General features: G+C 45.2%; 1 protein-coding gene across 14 annotated transcripts in view; it reads right to left on the reverse strand.

Moving 5' to 3' along the window:
• LPP (LIM domain containing preferred translocation partner in lipoma) overlaps positions 1 to 20,317 on the reverse strand; it is a 306,103-nt gene that overhangs the window by 229,127 nt on the left and 56,659 nt on the right. The window contains exon 1 of one of the 14 annotated variants that reach the window (XM_015871625.2): positions 10,973 to 11,298. The exons of 12 other annotated variants lie outside the window; for them this stretch is intronic. The gene's annotated coding sequence lies outside the window, so the exon portion shown is untranslated. Of the gene's footprint in view, positions 1 to 10,972; positions 11,299 to 20,317 lie in introns of those variants that run through there. One more of the 14 variants, XM_015871624.2, reaches the window with a different exon arrangement.

The following is a 20,317-nucleotide window of genomic DNA, read 5'->3' on the forward strand; positions in this document are numbered from 1 at the left end:
TACAGACAAACACTGCAGGAGACAGAAAGTGAAGAGCCACACATTTGGCACGCTGACTTTCACAACACACAGCCCTTCAATACGCAGCCCTCTCTCCCACCTCATTAGTTCATTCCCTTCCCCTTGGCAATGAAATTACTTATGTGACAGCAGCATCTGACAAGAAGAAAACATTCGCAGACTGCACGGGTTGCAACAAGTCCACAGCGTCTTGCTTTCTTCGTTCTAGGGCCAAGAACCATACCTTTATTTTTCTGCCCCAGGGAGCAACTCTGCATCCCTGTAACAAACTCTAAATTGTCCCCAGTTCCCACGCCACCCACTCACAAGCTCCCAGGCTCCATAGAGCAGGCGAGATCCACCTTCCTCAGCCTCTGAGCAGCCCCATGGCTTTTGGGGATGGCAGCAGGTGCCCTCTAGTCCTCATTAATTCCTCTACTTAAGAAACGGTTAGATGTAATTTATTGTGTTGATTGGGCAATTGATCCCAGTCAGGTCATTTCAGTCTACAACAGGTTGTGTTCTGCACCAGCCTGATTGCAGTGGGAACTCCCCCATCCAAGCAGAGGAGACTGTTAAGAGCAGAACAACAGCCACATCTCCCAGGATTATGCACTGATTTTAATTTTCACAAGCAACACAGCTAAAAACTCCAAAACACCAAGAGCTGCCTGGAAAAAGTAAGGCTATGATAAGCCAAGTGTGGCGGTTGTGTGAGATGATCTTAGAGGTCTTTTCCACCCTTAATGATTCTATGCTATGTGTGTTAAAGACCGTAACATTCAAGTGAGCCGGACTAGGTACAGCAGACAGACAGCTGTGCTCTTGCTTGTAGAGGCACTGGTGTGCCATCATGGGCATCAGCTGCTGTGAGCTCAGTCACTGCACAGACACCACCTCAAGTCGATGCAGGAGCTACATATTGCCATCAGTTTTCCCCATGGCACATCAGGGCTGTGCATACAGTTTCTATGCAAACAGTTGCTCTGCCAGTTTCTGCCAAGCCCATGCTAATTGCAAGTGATTCCAGTTCAAACGCTCTTAAGTCAGAAAGCATTTAGGTGACATGTAAGCAAGGCCTCACATCTGTTACCAGCTCTCCAGCAGTGAACAAACCTGCAGTCAGCTATGAGGACCTGTCAATAGGTTTTCGGTCTTCCTCCTTGGAAGTGCATTTAAATTGCAATTTTCCACCATCATAAAACGCATAACATTTTTGATCCTTGCAATGTCTACATCCTGTTAGTGCAACTGAAGTGCCAAATCAACACAAAGGATATGGCCACGGATGTTCCATTAAAGTCCATTGACTCTCCAAGATTTAGCAGCTCATCAGGTGTCACTTTTAAAAGCATCATTGTCTCTTCTTGCACCGTATTTACTTAAAAACCTCAAGGCACCTTAAAAATATTCAATCAGTTTCACACAGACTCTGTGAATGAAAACAGTAAGTGGGAAGGGATCATTCCACATGGCCAGATCTGTAGGTGTAAACCACAGCAAATCTCTTGGGTAGGCTCCACTGGTTAAGGTCATCTTAACCAAAGCGAGAATATTCACCCTGATTTAATAGGTTTCCATGCAGTAGACTATCAGCTCAGTTTGGATGCTCGCAGGCCAAGCTGTAGGCTCCACGAGATCTGCATTGCCATTCACTTCAAGCTGCAGGTGACAAAGCAACACAGGTATGCACAAACCCACAGCTGGAATTCTAGCACCTGCTCACCCTACTTTAGAGTACCTGTCATTAAGTTCCCCAGCAAGTTGGAATTGTATTAGCCAGCATTCATTTCTAACGAGATGAGAAATGTGTGCAAGACTGTGCAGCTCTCCTGGTGGCAACCAGCTCTTCGGAGGAACACTTGAAGCAGCAGTGGGGATCATGAGCTGATGCCACAGAAAATACCACAAGACACAGCACGAGCAACTTACAAACCAACATCATGAACAAAGACAGAATACAGGACCACATTAACAAATAAGACCAAAAAAAACCACCAAGTTCAAAGGAAACGTTAAATTCCCCCCCCCCCCTTTTTTTTTTTGGACAATACTGCTGGTAGCATATGACTGTTTAAACAGACACCATCAGATTTGGGCTTATCTTGTTTTCTTAAAACATACAAGACCAGGATTCTTCCATGCCAGGCAATTAAGTTCCCGTGCTTTCCCAAAAAAACACTTGGAAAGTTTCTAAATGCAGCGGGAGAAAAATAATTCTGTTCAGACCACGCCTGTGTCTCCCTCTCCTCCCATTAGCACATGGGGAAAAGGTTGGCTTAGAGCAATACAGCACTTCAATTTGAATATGAATCACTGTTCTGGTGAGAAAACAAAACAGAAGCCGACTTCACACGACCCTTATCTGAAGATATAATGAAAACTGACGCGTCTACCAGGAGCAACAGAAGTAAAACATGGTGAAAATCCTGGCTCAGACAAACAGCCAACGATACGTCCTGTCCCAGAGGATGCCAAAGTGGCTTGCAAGCTGAGAAGCAGGAACCATTCCAGCTGTAATTGAAACATCATCACCTCTGGATGGGTAGTTGGGGCAGCACCACTTGTGGTTTGTGAAGGAGGGAAGAACATCATCGAGCTGGGAGTTCAGGAAGGCAGGATCCTCCTAAGGGAACAGGACTTTGCTCCTGGAAAGTAGAAGTTGGTTTGGTCTTGATTCATATGATTCAACATGGCATTACGTGGGCTGAGTACCTGAAAACCAGGCACACGCGATGCTGGATTTGGCAGTGCGTGGCCACAAAAAGAATGGAAAGACAATGTGTGTGTTCTGATGTTCTCCAGCTTCTCAACCAGAGAACTGAGGGATCAGAGCTCTCCATGGAGCTTAGGGTGAATCACTTCTCCCCAGCTCAGCATCCCCCTGTCCTGGATGCACAGCAATATCCCTCCTCAACTAGAAGCAATCTGGGGGAAGGCAACATATAGCTATTACTGCTTAACACTGCTACCTTCAGAATGCTGGCGTTGGCTATCACCAGCTCTGCTGAAATCCTGATCAAAGCACTGCTGTCACCCTCTCTCCTTTGCCCCTTCAACCTTCCCAGCACAGCTCCTGCTGTCACTTCACTGCAGATAGAGGAGGCCTTTTGCTACAGCACTCTTTAACAGAGACTCAGCCCAAACCGATGCCTTTGGCATGAAATGTCCACAAACAAGAAGTTCAGAAATCCTTCAGAAAAGGGGCCCTGAACAAGCAGTCTGCACATTTCCAGCATCAAACATTTGTTTCTCCTCCTGGCAGCATCTGGAGGTTTGCAGAGTGTTTACTTGCATCTTGGCAACATCCATTTAAGCCTACAAGCTCATCAACAATTCACCTTGACTCAAAAGCAGTGGCTGCTCTGAGTGCTGAGGAAACAATGAACAAAATCATCATCTTTTTCTTTTTCTCTCTTTTTATTTTTTTGGCAAGTGTCTGATAAAGCTTTGTCTGAAAGGAACTTAACTTGATCTTTTCCCACACTGTGTTCTATATTCAGTTGCCATTCTAGAAACAAAACAAAACAAAAAAACCTCTGCGCACAAATGCAAACAAATCAGAGCAGGGCTTGGTCTGATCTGCCTATAAAACAAATGTCTACCTCCTCTTCTACTGGCTCAGCAACAGAGACCCAAAGCCAACACGTTCTTTGCATTTCTGACAGGCTGACGTTTGGATGGGTTTGTGCAAGTTTGTCTTTAGTGCCTTGGGACTGCACGACAGTTGAAGGGAAAATTCCCTTAAAAGGAACAGACACGGTAAAGCATCGATCTGGACAAGTACGGCCGAGTCGCTGCCCTGTACAAGTGACCTCTCTCCAACCACGCAGTCATGTTCTTGCAAGTCAGAGACTCGCCCTCATCTTGGTTTCAATAGAACAAATTCATTTCTTTTTATTGAGGAGGGAAAAGAAAAATAAAAAAATCAATAAGCAAGAAAGGAAAGTTACAATGAGACGAACATGATTTACAGGTAAAGTGAATTGCCAGGGGATCCAGGCAAAGATTCATCGCTGATTCATCAAACAAGTCATTGAGATGTCTAAAGAACGAGCTATTGAGAGAAGTCCCTCATCCTCTCCACCTCTTATTATTAGTTACTGTTGGAAGTGACCTTTTCTGCAAGTCTCTAGACCATTCTGAAGTGCTGAAGACTTCAGGAAGTGAAAATTAGTTCTTAAAGGAACTAAAGTGCTTCAAAAACATTTTATTAAAGGTTGCATCTTGCTTCTCTCACCCTTTTCCTTGGGTGCTTAGGATGAGCTGTGCATTACAAAAGCAAGCACTGTGCAGTTCTAGCCAAGAATCCAAAGCTACCTTCACAAACATGCAGCATCACAGACCACTGATAGAGATGCTCAGGGAACAGCACAAACCAAGGGAGAAGGGGCCTGTCTGGTGCCACCAGAGCACAAAGCTCCAAGGAGAGCCCTTGAGCTCCATCCCTCTGGCAGCTCACACTGAGATCTCACCCAGCTCCGCAGCAAAGAGCTGGAAGTGCTGGCAGAGAGAGCAGCAAAGCTGGTAGGGGTCACAGATGAAACAGTGCTGTGAAACACGGAGGTGAGCACAGCCCAACGCTCAACTTCACAGCTCCCCCCCAGACATGCACACCTCGCCAGACTAAGATCTCTGAACCTCAGCCAGCCCTCGCTGGGCTGATCCAGGAACCTCATTCCTATGCATGTTTGTTCTTACACACAAACACGACAAGTTTTTAAAATCAAATGCATTTCGCACAAGTCTTCAGGCCCACATTTACATTATACATGGAAAACCTGGTCTTAAATGGAACTGTAAAACCAAAGGAAAGACCTTACAAAGACCACGAAGAACCATGGATCTGGTTTGGAAGGGAGAGCCTTCCATTTGGGATGCAAGGGAGCTTTGGGGATGCCCAACACAGAGGCTCCCCAAAGTGCTCAGTTTTCAGAAGATGGTTTCCTTAAAATAAGATGTAAAGACTGCACCAGCTGAGCATCCAAAACTGATTAGTCACCGTAAAACATGGACTAAACTACATTCATTTAATATCACTCCGGAGTGGAAAGTTCTCACCAAAGCTCTAATATATTCCATTCCAGAAGAACAATTTAGGTGGCATTAAGCAGCCAGTCGTAACTCTCCGCACTAAATGGACTCGCTATTTGTCAGTGTGTGCTGCGCCTTTAAAAGTTTCCAAAAATGACAGTCTTTTTTTGTGCATGCTGGAATATTCAAGAGCATTTCATATCTATTCTCATATCAAGAAAAGAGCAATTAGATCAATAATGAAACAGGAGTGCTCCCTTTTACTTTCTGCGGTTTGCAAAGAGGTTCGTGTTTCTATGCGAGCACAGCTCTTGTTTTAGTGATGTGAAAGTGTGTGGTTTGTGCGATACCCAGTTTCTTCTAATATCTGAGTTTCTGTTGTTATCTACCTACAATTTACAGTAAAGCATCTTTTGTTCTCACGCCCCTCAATCTCCAAATTAGCCCAATTTTCCCAACAACAAGATTTTATCACCCTGTGCAGACCTTTTACGAATACTGGAAAGCTTGCCAACAACGCTCTCCTCGGTAATGCAGCACGAATTCACAGAAGAAGGCATCACCAAGTCTATCCGTGCATGCTTCTGTGTACACAGACTCATTAAGAAGCTTTTCTTTGGAGAAAAGGACTGATTTTGTGTTTGAAAAAGCAACTAGAATTGGGCTGCAATCTATGAAGGGGGTCCCACGACACTACACGCAGCGGGTAAAATCACTGAGCAACATTTGAACCTCTGTTTACACATCAATATTGTGCTATTTGCTATGATTAGATTATTATCATTTTCAAAAGTAATCAAAATATTTAGAACGAGGTTGTTGTTGGGGTTTTTTTCTGGGTCCCTGCTGCGGAGCATGAATGCAATTCTTCTAATCTAAGCAAAAATTTCTTAAGAACCCTTCTCAACTGGAAGGACGCTGCCAGTAGTGCAGATGGGTAATCGGCTGGCTCCCGCGTCAGACTGAATCGTGCCATTTATAGCAGTTTGACCCTCTATACAACAGATGAGAGCACTGATATTTTAGCCAGAGAAGTTCATTTTCCAGACTGCTGTTTACAGCCACGTGCTCCACTCTAGGATCCTTGACTGCGCTGCTTCTGACTCTCAGAGAAGTGCATCTTTGTCAACCACACTGAAGGTCCCGGAGAGGGACTTCACCTTCTGTTACAACATGAACATCAATCCAACAATAAAAATAGCAAAACAACCAGAAAATTAAGTATTTCTGATGAGGAAGAGAGAATTGCCCACGGCAAACATGTCAATCCTATGACAAATCATCTGATCAGCTCTGGAGTCCAAGCCTGACACAGGGACTCTCCATGTCTCAGTTCTGCACCTCTCTGGAGCTGCCTTGCACTCTGCACACAAATATTCTTAATGGTCATAACACTGTCATGTTCTTTCTGGCATCGATTGAGCACTGGTGGCATAACAGTGCGTTACCCAGTCCTCCAGTTGCTTCAACTCAGATTAGCTGAGGCAAGCCAGGACACAATCATTTGAACGCCTTGATGCATCTTGCACCCACCCGGAGGACCTGGCTTTCAGCCTGCCTGCATAAACCCTGGGATTAGCCACTGCTGGAGAGGCTCCTTTACGGGATAAGTAAGAGGTCAAGCACTGTGATCTAAAAAAGGCTGTGACGGGTGTACATAATCCCCCACAAGTTGCATTCCTCCACCCCTCCTTGCCAGTAACAGAGAAGCCTAAGAGCACACAGCAAAAGCCATTACAACCACAGCCACGGGAATCAAAGTGGCAACTGTGACACTCGTGCCATGAAGTGACTTTACCTGATGTTGTTGCCAAACATGCCAAAAAGGATGTGTTTGAAAGAGAAGTACAGAGAGGAACTGTATAAATATGGCTTACTTGGTTCCAAGCTGGAGCAGGACTGCTGAAACCTTCCGGTACCCCCTATGAATAGCCCCAGTACTTGGGAAATGGCAGCAGGTAAATCTGGATTAACACAAGGGAATTCAAAACATGCTTTTCAATTATTTGATCGAATGTTTACATTGAGGGTAGGCACTAAACCCAAAGCATTCTTATAAATCATAATAGATCAGAATGACTGTGGAGCTCCAGCATTCCCAGTGTCAAGCACACTCAGTTTCCCCACTGCTTTCTCCATGCAAGAGTCTCTCCAGACCCAGGGATCTCTCCCAGTTTGATGACATTGAATGCATTCCAAAGAAGCCCCCCACAAAGACAGATCCTATGTGGCAAAAAGACCAGAGGAACAGATTTATTTATTCTAATGTGACCTCTCCCCTGCACCAGCACCTTAGCAGAGCCATCAGCTGGCCAGTCCCTCCCCAAAGCACCGGCATGGAGCTCACACACACTGGTGCTGCAGCTTAACCCAGTGCCAGGAATGGCTCCAAACATCTCTATGGAAACTAATGTGATAATAAAACTTCTGCTGAAGTCACACTGCTCTCACACAGCTCTCAGGAAGCAGGACCTAACTCCAACCGATCACAGCCTCCTTAAGCAAAAGAGATTCTCACCTGCAACACAACACCAGCTCTGACAACCAGCCATTAGAGATGCCAGGAAAACCTATTCTGACTCCTTCCCTCAGGAAAATTCACTGACCAGCACTGCTGGATGCAAATACCTTCCCTCTCCAATAACCTGAGCAGGATTTGGAGCACTGCAGGTGGGGTGAAGGTTCACTTCACATCCTGCAGCACCCCCAGAGATGCCCAAACTTCCCCAGCCATCCCAGCACTAACGGTGCCTGGCATCAGCTCAGTGTGTGCGCAGTGGTTCTGGCCTCTCTGGGCAAGAATCTGGAAGAGCAGCTTTTATTGACAGATATGTCTGAAGTGACCCCGTTAGTCTGGGATCTTTAGAGATCAGCTCCAAAAGCTGAGGTGCCAAATTCAGCAGCATGTTCCTTTAGCAGGGGTCCTGCAGAGGTGACCCAGCTCTTCCGTAGCCAAGAGCAAGGAACAGGGCAAAAGGGAGCACAGATTCTAGCAGTGCAGCCCTCAGAGAGGCTGCAGAGCTCCTTCCTCCAGGCAGTGCCTCAAGGTAAGGGCCGCAACTACTGCCTGCAGTACTATAGAATAAAAAATTAAATATATACATAGAATAAAATATGAGTGTACTGTAGCCTGAAAGCAGCCTGCTTCCTTTGATAGCTCTTCCACAAGAAAACATTTTTGCTGCAAGGTTCTACCATTTTGTACAGCATGTAGTAAGTGGATGCCTCTATTTTATGCTTTGCAGCCGAGTTCAATACAAGGAGAGCATCCTCATGCACAGGGACAACATTAAAGAAATACAATGTCCTGTGAGACAAAATATAGCAGGGCAGTCATCTCCAGAACATCACAACATCCAAAAGAGAGAAGGAATTGTTCTACCTTGGATCAAAATGGTCAACTAAAATCTATATCCTAATATATTACTTTCTTCTTTTTCTTCTTATTTCTGTTTCCTTTTAATTCACTGGCATTTAGCTGGCAGAATAGCTCTTAACAAAGGCCTGAGAGGTGAAACACCATTTTCTATATAAAGAAAAATGCTTTGGAGGGAACTGCAATTTGACAGAAAAACACATTGAGCAAAACACATTTTAAAAAGCAGAAAGTGTGTTTGTTTGTCTTTTAGGGCAGCAAGAGATCCACCACGGCTCTTCAGAAGGATCCTCAGTCCTAGGAAGGAAGAGATAGCTTTCTTTTTGAACACAAATCCAAGAACATAAGAAGGAAGAGATCATCCAGAAGCACCATGGGAAGGGACCCCGTTCCAGTCCCACGCTCAGGGATGGATGAGCAGAACCCCTTCTCCTCCCCTGCTTCACACTCAGCACTGCAGAAGGATATGAAGCACCACAGCATCTCTGCGATTTACAGATTGCAGCTGTTCCAGCAGCCCAGGGTTTGCTCTTCCCACACCACTGGTGGCAGATGGCGCGTGCTGTTATTACATCCGTACTTCAGCTCTTAACAGGAATTGCTATGAAAACTTCTGCTCTTGGATAACAAATCACTATCTTTATTTGGGAGGGGAAAAAACAACAACAGAAGTCATCTTGTAGTTACATAACTTTACTGTTCTAACAAAAAAGTTTGTTTATCCTAATTTTTCTGACTGGGAACACCCAGAAAATAGGATATGGACATATTAGGTAAAGGTCAATGCACTTTTACCCAACTCTTTGGAAACTGACAATGTTCTCGTGACAGCCATAAAGCTGCCTTGAATTTTAGTTCCCTAGAAAGTAAATATAAGGAATCCCAAAGCTGTAACCACATTTGCCACAATTCTTAACATTGATGTCACATCCAGCTTAATACGTACTGCAGCAGCCTGCATGGTAAAGCTTCAAAATCACCTCCTCTGCGGTCTATAGGAAGAAAACAGCAATTATCCTTCATCTGAGAGCTCCCAGGCATGAACAACAGTGCCTTCCTTTGGTGCAGTGTTAGCACGTGTTTCATTCCCCAGCACCTGGGATGGGGCACGGTGGGTTTGATGGGACTATTTACTGGATCTCTTACAGCCAAATGTCTCACGCTACCGTCTGTTTTATTTCCTTTCATCGCTGTTCCTTCCCATTCCAACTAGAAAATTTCATTTTCTTTTGGAACCAGCTGACTTTCATTTGTGCCTATTTGTTTTTCTATCAATTAGCCAGGGCAAAGGGGTTGCCTTTCAGAGCCCTTTCTGGTACACTAGACATAAGGGGACACTATAATTAATAGATGTCAGGCACGGTCCCTCCTGACACATTGATTCTTTACTACTTAAGAAACACTTGGGGAGAGCACAATCAGCCCTGACAGCCAGGGGTCCTCATAAAATCCATACGCCTGGATTTACAGAAACTGCTAATCACTTTGGATGCTGATGGGGGGGGAAGGAGAAATCTGATTTTGTGAAGCAAAGGAAGCCCCTAATTAACCAACACCTTCACATGCTTCAAAGGGAGAACCACCCAGAATACTTCCAGAGTAGTAGACCAGTAGAAGAAACCTTTCTGGTCCCCAGTCCAGACCTGCAGTAGGGGGGATACGAACATCGACCCCAACCCCAGGGCATCCCAATCCAATGGCACTCAGACACAGCCACGAGGACCACCACACCACTGGCTGCATGCTTCCTACTGCCATGACAACACTGCTGAAAACTGTGCTTTGCTGTGCACTAGTATTTCTCACTAGGCAGAAGGGATCAACCCAAATCTGCTTTCTCCTACTGCTCAGCAGACCAATCCCAGCATTAAAGGAAAATCTCTCTCTTTGATTTGCTGGCTGATGCTGAGTCTCTTAGGAGAAAGAATGGCACTTCTGGGTAGCATGTTTCCATATGAGAGGGAAGAAAGTTTCTCCATGAAAGGAAGCATCATTGCCACACTGCAAATCTCCTATTTCAAACCAACACAAATGGCAAACGGTTATATCTCTTCTTTTAGAAGAAGGCAGAAAACAACCCTCTTTGGTGCCTGCCTTAAAAACGCTGCCTTACGCTGACGTCTAGACAGTCCAGTGAGATGGGCTACGACACAGACATGTTCAGAGGAAAAGAGAAAGAAACAAAGTCTGCTCTGAAGCCATCCCACGTTCTCGTGGTCCCAACACCCCCACCCAAAGCACACTTCTCCTAGCAGCTCTGCTCCTGCAGCACATATCTGCTGAGTGCCTTCCCACTGGAAACCTTTACAGATTTCTTCAGTGGTAACTACAAAAGGAAAATCACTAGAGGAGGACACCCAGTGGCTTCCAGCCAGAACACAACCCGCCTTCAGCAAGACCTTTGATTTGCACAGGCACACACTGAAGTTGTTCTTCACAACGAAGAACAGCCCGTCTGTTGCATAACTAACCTTAGGCTGCGTTAGATAAGTCATGCCTTCTCGCAGATCAACTGACCTTAAATAATGTCCCCAGTATACCCAGAGCCAATAGGTTTCTTACTCAGAGCTCAACCGACAGGTCTTCTCCTTCCAGCCACGTCTTCAGAAAAGCACACAAAGAAGGTTTCAAGAGAAATCTCACGCTTACTGTTCCAAGGGCAGCTTTCAAGGCCAAAAAAGAAGCACAAGATCTCGGCTCCAGATTCACATCTTCCCTCGAAGGCTTCTGCAGTGCTTTGTTACAGCAAAGAGAGTGAGGGCTTTTGCGGGTCTGAATGGGGACTGCGGACGACACTAACTGGAAAGCAAGTACACGCTGTGAAATACTGTTGCAGCTCTGCCACTGAGTCAAGCCCGGCTCAGAACAACCAGCCATGGCAATGAAGTGCTGCTTTGTGTTCTGGCTATAGGCGAAACAAAGGTCTGGGGATGAGGAGGTCTCACTTGTCATGCAAGGGTCAGCACCAAAGGCAAATTCCACCACAGCATTTCCGTTCTGCTGCCCAGGCTATTATTAAAAGTGGAGATAACAGCAGGATCTTTCTTTGCGCATCCAAAAATGCCCTTTAACAGAGCTGCGCCGCATCACCCCACAGCCACAATCCACTCAGGAGGGATGTCAGTCCCTGCAGGAGCTGATCATTCTCACTGCAGCGATGCTAAAGTGCATTTGAGTTCCTTTTGCACCACTCCTTCAAGGTCCCTGGCTACAAGATGATGCAGGAGCTCTGTAGCAGACCGAGAGGTAGAAACACAGGGAAGACAGACTGAGGAAGTAAGTATGGCTCTGCACCACTCCTGGAAAGTAATTTTGTTGCCTAAGCAGACATCTGTGCATTCCCCACTGGTGGGAGCAAGGTTTTTAGAAGCGAAATGTTGTGCAAAGCAGGGCGATAATCCTTTGGGAATGCAAGCACCAAAACAACTGGCCAGTGAACCTGCAGCACAGGCAGAGGCACTAAAAGCCTGGCTATTTTCTGACTCTGGTTAAGTTGTCATACAGCCTCCACTTGAGCAGCAGTTTCCCGACCTATAAATCAGGGCCGACAGGGCTTCCCTTGCTGCTATATGACGCTCCACTCATTCAATTGCTGTCTGACGGGAGCTCTGACACCACGGCAGATGTAACTAATGCATGCATCCAGCAACTCCCAGAGCCCTTCCTATGGAGTGCATTAGGACAGAAGCCCTGCCTCACCCTTGCAATCAGCCAAGCCAGGCTTCACCCCAAAGCTCTGCCATACAAAACAGCCAGCCTACTTCCTATATAAGCCATCACCGCCTCTCTCTGTTACTGCAAGAACACAGATCTGGAGGGCTGCTTGTGCCAGACAAGCTCAATGGCCACAGAGGAGCTTTCTAGTAAACCAAGCCCTGAATGCTAAGCAAGGGCTTGCTGAGCTGAGTTACTGGAATCTATTCCTCCCGCATAGTCAGCATATATGAATACATCCTCTTGCTTCATTAAATTTTAATTGGAGTACATGTGAATAGGCTTTGCTGGTTACTTAATCAAAGAGAATCTGAGTACAAGGTGTTCATGAGAGAAGCTAGAAAGCAACATCCTTTCCAGCTTTTCTTTCTGTGTGTTTTTTTTTTAAGCATTCATTGTTGATTCCTTCAGGTCAGTTCACATTTTTGAGCTGCTGCAAAGAACCATGAAAAATAGCCACAAAGTGCAAATAAAGCACTTTGGAGGGAAACCGGACACAGGCCATTAACCCTGTGTTCCTCATCATTATCCAGACAAAAATTAAATGCAAAGTCCCGGAGCAGCTGTTGCATTAGCCAGTTGATTGGCAGTGCTAAGCACAATGATTGCTTTGCTGCTCTGTGTCATGCGTGTTTGGGCTGGACTGTCTGGAGTTTCATTATTTTAAGTGTCCTTAGGTACTCTGAAACCACAGCAGATTTGAACCTATAAAAAAATCCTACTTGTAAACTCAGAGATTTCCTCAGTAATCGCCTTCTCTTGTACTTGAACACAGATGTTTATTTGTTCTCACACACTTTTCTTTAGCTTAGAGAGACTTGGCATGTATTTTCTTGCCTACCTAGAACAGGACAACCATCCCCAGAGCTGCCTCCGTACTACAACAGAGGCTGCATGACCGGATTCTCAACCTCCATAAAATCCACACGGTCACTATGGCCTGAATTGACTTACAGCTGTCTACACCAGCTGAAAAACTACCAGCAAAGCAACTCTGCTGCCTCCCCTCCTGCAATCCGGCCTGCAAGAGGCACAGCTGGGGATGGGGCTTCGACGTCTGACCGCATGAGGAACAAAAGGCAGCTCTGTGCTCTGCTAAGTGAATCAAAAAATGAAATTGCAGCTATTTAAAACCACAACAAAGAACTTACTGGACTTACTCCTGCACATTGCTTAGAAATGTATATTCTGCGCAGTGATACATTCTGGCAGCCTGGGACTCTGACACACTTTCTATGGCAATGTTCTAATATTAGAAAAATCTGGTCATAAGCTAAAAATGTTACAAAAATAGCAGAGGATCATAAGTTACCAGCTGAGTCAGAGCACGATCTGCTACTTGACTTTCATACTATTTTATGAAAATAAAGTGAGGGAGACATCACACAGTGTTTCTTTTCAAAAACATTTCTATCTACCATTGCTTATGGAGGAGAAGGAGCCTTAGTAGAGAGGAATTTCTTGTGTGTCACCCAGAAAAGTCACTCTGAATGGCAGAAATCAATGCAAAGGACACAGATCTTCTTGTGTACCATCGTCAAGTCATTCACCAGCCCTGCTGTGTGTGAGCTCTGTGGGGGAGGAGGCTGCCTCTTGCCCCCAGTAAGGTGCTCAGGGATCTCAATGGGATTGTATCTGGTGGTACAGTGGCATAAATAGCACGAATCTTACACGTTCAGGGCAACCTCCACCATTAGAGCATTTTGTTTGCATGCCGTACTTAAGTCATCAGTAAATAATTAAGAGACAGTATGAGCACATAACAGAACTGAGTCACAGGTGTTAGCGAGGAAAAAATGCTATAAATTGATATGTCATGGTAATAAGCAGCCTGCTCACCTGTTAGGTGCTGCAGAAATTAATTAAACAATTTAGTGTTCGTAAATTAACCCCTGACACACAGAGCCTTACTAGAAAGCCATACGCTGTTATTTATGACTCTAATTTTTCCTCCTTTCACAGATTTGGCAGACTTTAAATGAAGAAACTGTGACCTGTGGAGAGCTGATGGATAACCAGTCAGTGGTGGATGGTCATCAGCTCTCTCCAGCAGCCAAGCTTAGGGCATTGCTTTTGTTTGCACACACTATCCAGAACGCCCATTTCCAGGCCTGCTTTCTGCAAACCTGGCCCAGGAGATTTCCCTACATGAAGGCAGAGCAGCAGAAAGCAGATGATGCATCAGGAAATCCTCCTGTCAGACGCCGTGCTGCGAGGAGGAGCAGAACGCAGCTCTGCTATCAGAGCTCTCCATGCTCCATAAAACACTGAAGATGTTCAACATCACAACATTTCAGCCCGAGACATACAACTGCCTGAAAAACAATGTGCAGAAGCCTGCTAAAATGACAAGGGAAGGATGACTCTCCAGAGAAAAGCAGATGACTAAAAAGTTATTCCATCCAAAAACAGTGCACTCAGGAAAGTAAATTGTCAGTGTCCTATAACTGTTAGCAGCGTTATCCTTCCACAAATGTGCTGATCCTGGCTCCTCTGCAGCTCTGCCTGCAAGCAACACCTTAAAAAGCCCATTTCTAACAACAAATGCAGAATCCTTAAGCTTATTTCAATGAGTTTGTTTTGGTTTTGAATACAGTAAAATACAAGCAATGAATTCTGGATCTTTCCCCCCCCCAAAGTGTAGCTCCCATACGCTTAAAAGTAAATGGGAGCGCTTTGCTTCCTGGGATATGTAACTGGAACATTTTCCTAGCACCTAATAAAACATTGTTTGGTTGATACTAACCATTAAAATATGTGTTTCAAGTCATGTAATGTTCCCCATGAAATTTGCCTTTTTGCTCCATGAAAAAATAAAAAAAAAAAAGGGCACTGAAAGGAATCCTGCAGCCATAAGGATCTCACTTATTTCATGGAAGTATCATTTTAAAAGCCCCACAGCATGATCAAAGCGCTGTTGAGAACAGATGTTCCAGGCTTTACAAATTCCAGCGTAAGTATTTTTAAGACATTTATCACTGCAAAGTTCTTTCAGATGATTTTTCTCCTGCAAGAATCATGCCTGTACTTTGCTCCTTGAGGAAGATGTGTCCACTCACGGACTCCTGGCTGCTGCCCTTATCCTGCCAGAACACCTGAAGGGGAATCTGATGTAGTTTCATGTATGTGAATGCACAGACTCCAGACTGATTGTCCACATGGACCCTCTCCCAAAAACCTCATTGCTCCATTCCCTTGAGGCCAAACAACCACCTACGCCCAAAGTAAATCACTTCTTGTTGGCCATCAACCCTTTCAATCGCCATGACCAGCCCTGAGCAATCTCATCTAACTTTAAAGCCTGACTCTACTTTGAGCCAGAGGCTGTACAAGAAACCTGAGAGGTGCTTCCTCCATAAGCTACTGGAGGATTACATGTCTCCAGTGGGAGCTACAAGGAAATACCTTCAATCATGCCAGCACCCTAAGGAAGCACCCCAGCTGTTCCCATAATCTTGGGACCCTCTATATGTAGGGACACCCACAGGGCTGCTGCGCTGGCCCCAGCAGCAGGCACACAACACTACAGAGCTACAAGGCTGGGTGCAAATTGATGCTCAGCAGCATCAGATGGGCAGTGACAGAAGGGGCAACAGCAGGGACCACACAGGAATCTCCTTGTTCTCTGGACAGAATCAGAGAGTCCTCATGAGGCAGAGAATACATTTCATCTGTAACTGAAATCACAGCCAAATTTCCATTCCAAGTGAAGTTCCCCGGAAGTTCAGCTCTCCACAGACAGTTTCTGTGTACTCAATCTTCTTCCCAGGAACATCACCAAGATCTCTGGTTGCTGAGAAAGCCTAAACACTGTGCAGAACTTGGCAGCTTCGTGAGAGTGAGCAACGTACCAATGTACTCATGACTACCCAAGAGTCCAAAACATACAGCTTCTCTGTATGTCCAAAGAATAACATGGGTTTTTGTACCCAAAGAAAAAAGGGGATCTGAAACAACCAGCTCCTTTGAAATGTCACATATTCACAGAAGAAGGTGTTTGTGAAGAGAACATCACTTCTCTAATACGTGCCCAGTTTAGTTTCACCTGTTTCCATGCGCTCCCTTCCCAATTCCTACAACCTGCTTGCACATCCTGTTTCACTATGAGCACAAGCTTCTCCCCCAGGGCAGTGCTGCCTTCACTTCTCCTCACAGAGTGAGCTGAAGTAACAGTCAAACCGGGAGCAAAAATAAACAACAGACAAGCATGACTCAGGTGCTGGGACAGCTCTTTCAACACGGAACTTGGGTACCACCTACCAGTAGTCCTCCAATGAGAAGATGGAAGAGTGGCCTCTGAAAAAGCGGTGACTGGCAAAGCATGACAAGGCAGAGCAGGTCTTCCAGCAGGAGGAAGGACAAGAAAAAGGATGCCAAGAACATATGAGAGGAAAGCCCAGATTTCAGAGATGGAGGGCAGGAGGTCAGAGATGCTGGCAGCACACAGTGGTCTCAGGAGAGATGAGAACAACTATGAGTGCCTATCTGAGGAAGTCAGGCAGAAACTGGAAGGTGTGGAGGAGCCAACTCCAGTGAGGAGTGGTCTGAAAACACCCTCCAACAGCAAAGGAAACCGAGACAGAAAGAGAACACATTTCACATGAATAAACACAACAGCTTGCATGTCTCTGCCTGCCGACACCTCAAAGGTCTGCAGAAGTCTCCTGACTACATTTCCCCATCCAACATGGAGCATCTCAACCTGACACGAGGTGAGCTGAACCCCCCTCTGCAGGAGGCTCCGTCAGCTCCCTTTCACAGAAAGCCAAGCTCTAACTCTGGCACTGTGTTTGTGACCTCAAAGGGAGAACAGAAACAGCAGGATCACCCAAAGCCGCCATCTATCCATGCACCCTTGGAATGAGCAGCTTCAGTGCCCAAGGACACCATAGGGGCTGTGCCATCAGTAGGGGCCCCTGAATACCCATCAGTATTCTGACCCTGGAGCATGGGTAGAGTGCTTTAAAGGGGCACTCAGGATGCTGTGAGGAGCCATCAGTTTTGTGTTATGAATATCACAACCTGCTCCAGTCCTGAGATTTGCTATCCTGTCTTTCCACCCCAAGTGTATTCACTGAGAGGCTTTAAGAAAGACAAAGAAAGAAAAGAAAAGGCCTTGGACAATTTTCAGGCCTTCTGATTTAGCTATTAAAAAAACCAACAAAACCCCTACATCGTTTCCCTCTTGTTTTTCTAAATAAAAATAACGTATAGCCCTAACTTGATAATAAATATGCTCAGAAGCTGTCTTTAAGTAAAAGCTTTTGATAACAAATTGCCTATGCTAACTGCTATTTTACTCTTGAATTTTTTATTGTTGCTTAAGCACTGCAATTATGCTAATAAGCCTGTGAGGATAGTACACTAAAGCATTGAATGTGACAGATATAATACTCAGTAAAATGTTAATCTTACCTAAAAACTGGAATCAAACAGCCTTATTAGTATTTATGGATATGGCATCTTCAACATGTTTCTTAAGAGGAATATATATATATACAATGGATATTTTCACATATACCTTGCTATTTCTCGTGCTTCCAAATGATTTAATTCAGAGTGCCTATTACCCCTGCTGCTAACTTCCAGTCCCTTTTGGATCAGGATAAAAAGCATTCTGATGTTTGAGCTACACTGAACTCCTGTACTGCTGAATGCTTTTCCCCTCCAAACCTACAGGTGAGATGGACTCTGGCCCAACCGTGTGCTTTGCTGCTGTGCCTTCACCTGCTCACCTATGAAAGAAGTCAAAAAACAACCTCAAAATATTCACATGCTTCTGACATAAGCTGTATTTACATCCATGATCGGGCTGTATCATGAGACCATTCCTACACAGCACACTGGTGTGGCTCCCAGACACTGCAGGCTAATGCTTAAATAACATCCTGTTGCTGCTCTCACCCAAAGAAGTTAATTCCGCTGTCAGGACTGCGGGAACATCAATTAGACACCATTACACCTCCTGACAGACAAACAAGGCTCTTGCTGCCGGATGCTGCAAGTCTCCTCTGTGGAAAACACAAGACAAGAGCCATCCAAGAACTGCTTCAATGAGTATCGACAATGGGGAAAACCCAAGCGGCTGCCCACCGAAACAAGCCATTTCCAAGGCACATAAAGAAGTCACATGAACTGCCCACACTCCCGGCACAAAACACACAGGGCCTTCCTTGAGCATCACCAGCAATGCACAGCAGCTTGCTCTCAGGTCAGGATATCCCTTCTTACATTCATGGAAGGGAAGAGGACTAGTTTGGAGGACACGTAGGTCAGCGCAGTTCCACAGGACCTCATTTGCAGATGCAGGCAGGGAGCACAACGTTAGAAAAAAGAATTTTCAGTTGCAAAATTATTCAAATAAAACTCCAGAATTGACTGAGCTTGCACCTCGGAGAGCTGCGAGATGCACCTCAGGGCTCCTCTGCCCCAGGTTTGCCCCATTGTGAGGTGCCAGGCTCTGGATCTTCAGGTCCAGCCAGCAAGTCAAGCACTGCACCGCTGCTGTGTGCTGCAAGGCAACTGCTCCCACAGAGACAGCAGGGCTCAGCTCTGAGTCTGGTCGTTATTTTCAACCCTCGGGGGAAATGTAAATTGAACTTTGGCATATTGTTTTCTTTTGCTAAGCAGCAACGCTTGAATGTTAACTCCAATCCTGACAGGTGTATGTATATTCTTTGCAAATAATCTCACGCTGACCAGTCTAAAAGGTCAAAATCATAAAAAATAACCACAATTTAAAAAGAACAAGCTTGGAAAACAGTTGGTACCACTGGCACAACCCCTCAACTGATTCACCATCCTCGCCACAAGGTTAACTGCAAGCTCGTGGATTTATTCGATTGACTGAGATCAAAAGAGCAGAGGGCACAGAGGAAATTGCATCCCTCTATGCATACATGTGGCTTTCAAGATTTGAGCAGATAGTTGCAGGAATGTTAAAACTCAAAGAAGGAAAGAAACAACATTTAAAGGTGATTTCAGAAAGGCATCCCCTTATTTCTCCCTTGACACCATCTATAGTTTTTAGAGCTATCTGAATGGTTCCTGCATGTTTCCGCAGCCCTAGGACCCAACAGCTTATTTCTGCTAAACAGAAGATGCTAACAAACAATAAGACACTCGTATAACTCCAGAGAAGACATCACTATTTGCTGACATTAAGGATGAAAGGCAGATTTAGAGAAACCAAACAAATCCCAAATGAAGTCCAACAGGAGGCTGAAGAATTTCCTACTGCTGTTCGGGTGTCCTCAGCCACAGGACATGTATCTCACTACACTTCTTAGCTGCACAAGGAAGACGAAGCACCTTCAATTTGCTCCTCTGGCAATGGTCACACAGAGGCACTGGGGCTGCCTGGACCCATGTAAGGTTTGTCACCTGCAGCTCCTGGGTGAGCAAGGGAGAAGCAGTGGACTGAGTGAGCAGCCATCCTTAGGACACAGTTTCAACAAACACAGAAAAAGCCTGAACTGCATTTGCTGTCAAGACAGGACAAAGAAACACAAGGAAGAACAGGAACAGAAGAACAGGAAAAGAAATATGAAACTCTGCCATCCCATCAGCCTTTGAACCAAAGAGAAAAGCAAACATTTGGTTCTCATGCTTGTGTTTCACATATTGTTTATATTTTGCTCAGTATACCTGAATACTAGCACTGTCCTCTCACATCTGAACTATACAGATGCGATGACCTGCCTGAGAATAAGGGGAAAACCCTTAATACGGATTACAGAAGAGACCCAAACTTCAAGGAATTTACTACAGAGGAACAAGAATTGGTGGAACCTCCTGTTTGTGTCACAGGTTTAGATCACATGCCAAGACCAAGGGCTGAATTCCTTTTCCACATGCTTGCACTTCACTTCAGCAGGAGGACATCACCTTTCATGTAACAAAGATTATAGCCATAGATCCGAAGCTCGTCACCAGACCAAGCAGCTCCTTCTGCATGAGTACACTGAGCTTTTTTTGCTTTTTACCTTATCAGTTTTGAATAACGTTGTTAAGATACAAATTTCACCTTCTCTGATTTCCAACCTTCAACAGGCTAGAAGGACCTTCCAGAAGTCATCCCACCCGTTTCCCCACTACATGAAAGGATCGATTCTCCTAAAGCACAACCAATGAGGCTTTTTTAGGATTCTAAAACCCTTCCAACAACTGAATCTCCACAAGCTCCTCAGGCAG

Source organism: Coturnix japonica, chromosome 9 (genome assembly GCF_001577835.2).
Source record: "Coturnix japonica isolate 7356 chromosome 9, Coturnix japonica 2.1, whole genome shotgun sequence".
Lineage (NCBI taxonomy): Eukaryota > Metazoa > Chordata > Aves > Galliformes > Phasianidae > Coturnix > Coturnix japonica.